A 6,000-nucleotide genomic window follows, 5' to 3' on the forward strand; every position below is an offset into this window, starting at 1 on the left:
GTTTCATACTTGCACTATAGTTTCCTGACGATAGATGACGGTGCATGCATCTGATGAAGTGAGCTGTAGCTCACAAAAGCTTATGCTCAAATAAATTTGTTAGACTCTGAGGTGCCACAAGTACTCCCCTTCTTTTTGCGGATACAGACCAACACGGCTGCTACTCTGAAACCAGTGATAGTGTATTAGCAAGAAATTTTGGATCTGCCTACTAGGTGACTGAATCTAGTTTTTATTCATATCCATTTCCATGATGCATTGCAAAATCACTTCTCTATACTGGGGGTTAAGAGTGGCTAAAAGAGGTTGAGCATATTGAAAGAAGATAAAATGGCTGGCTTGGAATGTACAGATCGCCCTGTAAATTCAACATTTTTAGGTGGCTGCTGGATATGACTGTTCTTGGATATAGTCAAGCCAAAAGTCTTTTTTTCAATTACATTTTTATTATCTAGAGAAACTGAGGCTCTCATTCAAGAAAATCTGCACCTCAGAAATGTAGAAAAATCCATATTTTACTTACTCAGATGCTTCTTTCAAAAGATCAAGATTTTCAAATAAGTGATTTCCCCTTCTTTGGGCTTGAAACTCGCACCTCATCTCTCAACTTGAGCTGTAGATTTTATGTAAGGCAGTAGCTCAATTTCCCCTTACACTGGAGGATCAGTGCATGGTTTAGTAAGCATTTAGAAGTCAGATTTTCAGCTGAAAAACAGTACATTTTGTCTTAATTGATGCTGTTTGGCTCAGTCTGAGTCTGCTCAGGCTTCTGTTACGATGTTGTTCACCGTGGACGTGATCGGAGGCTTTGATTAGGACATGCAAGGGAATGATGACAGACATGGGATGGGTTTAAGTGGCAGCCCACAACTTTATTAATTTAACACTGTGGATGGAGGCTATATGCTTTCCTCTCACATAACAGGAATTTAATCAGGTCCAGTACACGGAAAATCTCAAGGTAGAGCCTCTTGCCCTATCCCCAGGACTCAGACAGCTGCAGCGGCACAGGAGCTAGCAAACAGAGCTCTAAACAGGAGAGTTTGAGTGGGAGTTTGTATTGTGGTGCTTGTTTGGGGTTTGCTTTTGCTGGGGGTGTGTGGTCTTTTTGGTGTGACTTGTGTTTCCCAGATTAACAGGATTTAGGTGGGAAGGAGATGACAGATACAGAGGCAGCTGTGGGAGTGACTCCTGTAGTGAAAGACACATTGAGGATGACTGGATGTGGAAGCTGTGGTATGTACATGATCCTGGAGGGGGGAACCGGTAAGAGTTTTTTCTGCATGAAATGTCGTCTGATAGAGCTGATGGAGGAAAAGATCCGAGGTTTGGAGATGCAGGTGGAAAGTCTGGTTGAGTTTAGGAAGGGGTTTGAGCAGATGATGGAGCAAAGATATGAGGTATCTGAAGGGAAAAGCTCAGACTCACAGATGAAAGCAGGGCTGGGGAATTTTGAGGAGAAACTGGATGAGGAAAGTGGTCAGTGGAAACATGTGACTCAAAGAACCAGGCAGAGAAAAAGACGGGCTAGTGAAGGAGAAATAGAACTTAGGAACAGGTTTGCAGAGTTGGAAAATGAAGAAGGGGCTCAGCAGGTACTTGTTGAAGGTGGAAGGGTAAGGAAGAAGAGAAGAGAGGCTAGTCCTATAGAAAAAGGGGAAGAGTCAAGGGAGACTACACCAAATATGAGCCCCAGGAGGATACAGGATGGGTTGAAGAGGATTGTAAGGGAAAATAGGAATGGAAAGAACTTGCAGCCAGAAGGAACAGGGGAGAGACTGGAGAATAGCACTGTCACCAGGAAAAGGCAGGTCTATGTGATCGGGGACTCTTTATTGAGAAGAATAGACAGGCCTGTAACTAAAGCTGATCCAGAGAATAGAAGGGTGTGCTGTCTTCCGGGTGCTAAGATACGGGATGTAGACCTGAGGTTGAAAAGGATCCTAAAGGGAGCAGGAAAGAATCCCCTAATTATCCTTCATGTGGGAACAAATGATACAGCCAGATTCTCGCTGGAAAGTATCAAGGGAGACTATGCTAGGCTGGGGAAGACACTTAAGGAAATTGAGGCTCAGGTGATCTTTAGCGGGATCCTTCCTGTTCCTAGAGAAGGGCAACAAAGGTCTGATAAGATTATGACTGTCAACAGATGGCTTAGGCAGTGGTGCTATAAGGAGGGCTTTGGGATGTATGGCCACTGGGAGGCATTCACGGACAGAGGTCAGTTCTCTCGGGATGGACTTCATCTGAGTAGGGAAGGAAATAGACTTCTAGGATCAAGGCTGGCACAACTGATAAAGAGAGCTTTAAACTAGGAATTGGGGGGAGATGGATGGGAGATGTCCAGAAAATCTCCACGCCAGATTTTAGCATTGAGAGGGAAGAAGATGAAGTAAGAAAGGATAAAGCCATGGGTAGGAGAATGTATATAAGGAGCGAGGGCGGTGTGGATACTAGTCTAATAGGTTATACTGGCTGTAGAATGACTGTGCCTAATAGGGTACAAAATGTGAGCGAGGCCAAACAGCAAAAATTAAGATGTTTGTACACCAATGCGAGGAGTCTAGGTAACAAAATGGAGGAACTAGAGCTACTGGTGCAGGAAGTGAAACCAGATATTATAGGGATAACAGAAACATGGTGGAATAGTAGTCATGACTGGACTAGAGGTATTAAAGGGTATGTGCTGTTTAGGAAAGACAGAAACAAAGGTAAAGGGGGTGGAGTAGCATTGTATATCAATGATGAGTTAGAATGTAAAGAAATAAGAAGCGATGCAATGGATAAGACAGAGTCCGTCTGGGCAAAAATTACATTGGGGAAGAAAACTAGTAAAGCCTCTCCTACGATAGTGCTTGGGGTGTGCTATAGACCTCCGGGATCTAATTTGGATATGGATAGAGCCCTTTTTAATGTCTTTAATCAAGTAAATACTAATAGAAACTGCGTGATCATGGGAGACTTTAACTTCCCAGATATAGACTGGAGGACCAGTGCTAGTAATAATAATAGGGCTCAGATTTTCCTAGATGCGATAGCTGATAGATTCCTTCATCAAGTAGTTGCTGAACCGACTAGAGGGGATGCCATTTTAGATTTAATTTTGGTGAGTAGCGAGGACCTCATAGAAGAAATGGTTGTAGGGGACAATCTTGGCTCAAGTGATCATGAGCTAATTCAGTTCAAACTAAATGGAAGGATTAACAAAAATAAATCTGCAACTAGGGTTTTTGATTTCAAAAGGGCTGACTTTCAAAAATTAAGGAAATTAGTTAGGGAAGTGGATTGGACTGAAGAACTTATGGATCTACAGGTAGAGGAGGCCTGGGATTACTTTAAATCAAAACTGCAGAAGCTATCGGAAGCCTGTATCCCAAGAAAGGGGAAAAAATTCATAGGAAGGAGTTGTAGACCAAGCTGGATGAGCAAGCATCTTAGAGAGTTGATTATGAAGAAGCAGAAAGCATACAGGGAGTGGAAGATGGGAGGGATCAGCAAGACAAGCTACCTAATTGAGGTCAGAAGATGTAGGGATAAAGTGAGAGAGGCTAAAAGTCGAGTAGAGTTGGACCTTGCAAAGGGAATTAAAACCAATAGTAAAAGGTTCTATAGCCATATAAATAAGAAGAAAACTAAGAAGGAAGAAGTGGCGCCGCTTAACACTGAGGATGGAGCGGAGGTTAAAGATAATCTAGGCATGGCCCAATATCTAAACAAATACTTTGCCTCAGTCTTTAATAAGGCTAAAGAGGATCTTGGGGATAATGGTAGCATGACAAATGGGAAGGAGGATATAGAGGTAGATATTACCATATCAGAGGTAGAAGCGAAACTGAAACAGCTTAATGGGACTAAATCGGGGGGCCCAGATAATCTTCATCCAAGAATATTAAAGGAATTGGCACCTGAAATTGCAAGCCCATTAGCAAGAATTTTTAATGCATCTGTAAACTCAGGAATAGTACCGAATGATTGGAGAATTGCTAATATAGTTCCTATTTTTAAGAAAGGAAAAAAAAGTGATCCGGGTAACTACAGGCCAGTTAGTTTGACATCTGTAGTATGCAAGGTCCTGGAAAAAATTTTGAAGGAGAAATTAGTTAAGGACATTGAAGTCAATGGTAAATGGGACAAAATACAACATGGTTTTACAAAAGGTAGATCATGCCAAACCAACCTAATCTCCTTTTTTGAAAAAGTAACAGATTTTTTAGATAAAGGAAATGCAGTGGATCTAATTTACCTAGATTTCAGTAAGGCATTTGATACCGTGCCACATGGGGAATTATTAGTTAAATTGGAGAAGATGGGGATCAATATGAACATCAAAAGGTGGATAAGGAATTGGTTAAAGGGGAGACTGCAATGGGTCCTACTGAAAGGCGAACTGTCAGGTTGGAGGGAGGTTACCAGTGGAGTTCCTCAGGGATCGGTTTTGGGACCAATCTTATTTAATCTTTTTATTACTGACCTTGGCACAAAAAGTGGGAGTGTGCTAATAAAGTTTGCAGATGATACAAAGCTGGGAGGTATTGCCAATTCGGAGAAGGATCGGGATATTATACAGGAGGATCTGGATGACCTTGTAAACTGGAGTAATAGTAATAAGATGAAATTTAATAGTGAGAAGTGTAAGGTTATGCATTTAGGGATTAATAACAAGAATTTTAGTTATAAGTTGGGGACGCATCAATTAGAAGTAACGGAAGAGGAGAAGGACCTTGGAGTATTGGTTGATCATAGGATGACTATCAGCTGCCAATGTGATATGGCTGTGAAAAAAGCTAATGCGGTTTTGGGATGCATCAGGAGAGGCATTTCCAGTAGGGATAAGGAGGTTTTAGTACCGTTATACAAGGCACTGGTGAGACCTCACCTAGAATACTGTGTGCAGTTCTGGTCTCCCATGTTTAAAAAGGATTAATTCAAACTGGAGCAGGTACAGAGAAGGGCTACTAGGATGATCCGAGGAATGGAAAACTTGTCTTATGAAAGGAGACTTAAGGAGCTTGGTTTGTTTAGCCTAACTAAAAGAAGGTTGAGGGGAGATATGATTGCTCTCTATAAATATATCAGAGGGATAAATATAGGAGAGGGAGAGGAATTATTTAAGCTCAGCACCAATGTGGACACAAGAACAAATGGGTATAAACTGGCCACCAGGAAGTTTAGACTTGAAATCAGACGAAGGTTTTTAACCATCAGAGGAGTGAAGTTTTGGAATAACCTTCCAAGGGAAGCAGTGGGGGCAAAAGATCTATCTGGTTTTAAGATTCTACTCGATAAGTTTATTGAGGAGATGGTATGATGGGATAATGGGATTTTGGTAAGTAATTGATCTTTAAATATTCAGGGTAAATAGGCCAAATCCCCTGAGATGGGATATTAGATGGATGGGATCTGATTTACTATAGAAAATTCTTTCCTGGGTATCTGGCTGGTGAATCTTGCCCATGTGCTCATGGTTTAGCTGATTGCCATATTTGGGGTCGGGAAGGAATTTTCCTCCAGAGCAGATTGGAGAGGCCCTGGAGGTTTTTTTGCCTTCCTCTGTAGCATGGGGCATGGTTGACTGGAGGGAGGCTTCTCTGCTCCTTGAAGTTTTGAACCATGATTTAAGGACTTTAATAGCTCAGACATGGGTGAGGTTTTTCATAGGAGTGGGTGGGTGAGATTCTGTGGCCTGCGCTGTGCAGGAGGTCGGACTAGATGATCAGAATGGTCCCTTCTGACCTTAGTATCTATGAATCTATGAATCTATGACTCAGCTCACTTCTGAATCCTCTTGTCCTCCTTTCATGTTGGGGGTTTGAGGGTACTAAGGGGGGAACTCAGGACATGAAGACTTTAGGAGCTGAGGACCTCCAGACTCATGTACTTGAGGATTTTGTGCCTTCTCTTATGGGCACAAGGTTTACCACTGAAATCCTAGGTCAGGGTCTCATTTGCCTCTTGGAGCTGCCTTTTTACCCTTTATTCTAACTGCACACTGGCTGAAAG

The sequence above is a fragment of the Dermochelys coriacea genome, chromosome 5 (genome assembly GCF_009764565.3).
Source record: "Dermochelys coriacea isolate rDerCor1 chromosome 5, rDerCor1.pri.v4, whole genome shotgun sequence".
In the NCBI taxonomy this organism is placed as follows: Eukaryota; Metazoa; Chordata; order Testudines; family Dermochelyidae; genus Dermochelys; species Dermochelys coriacea.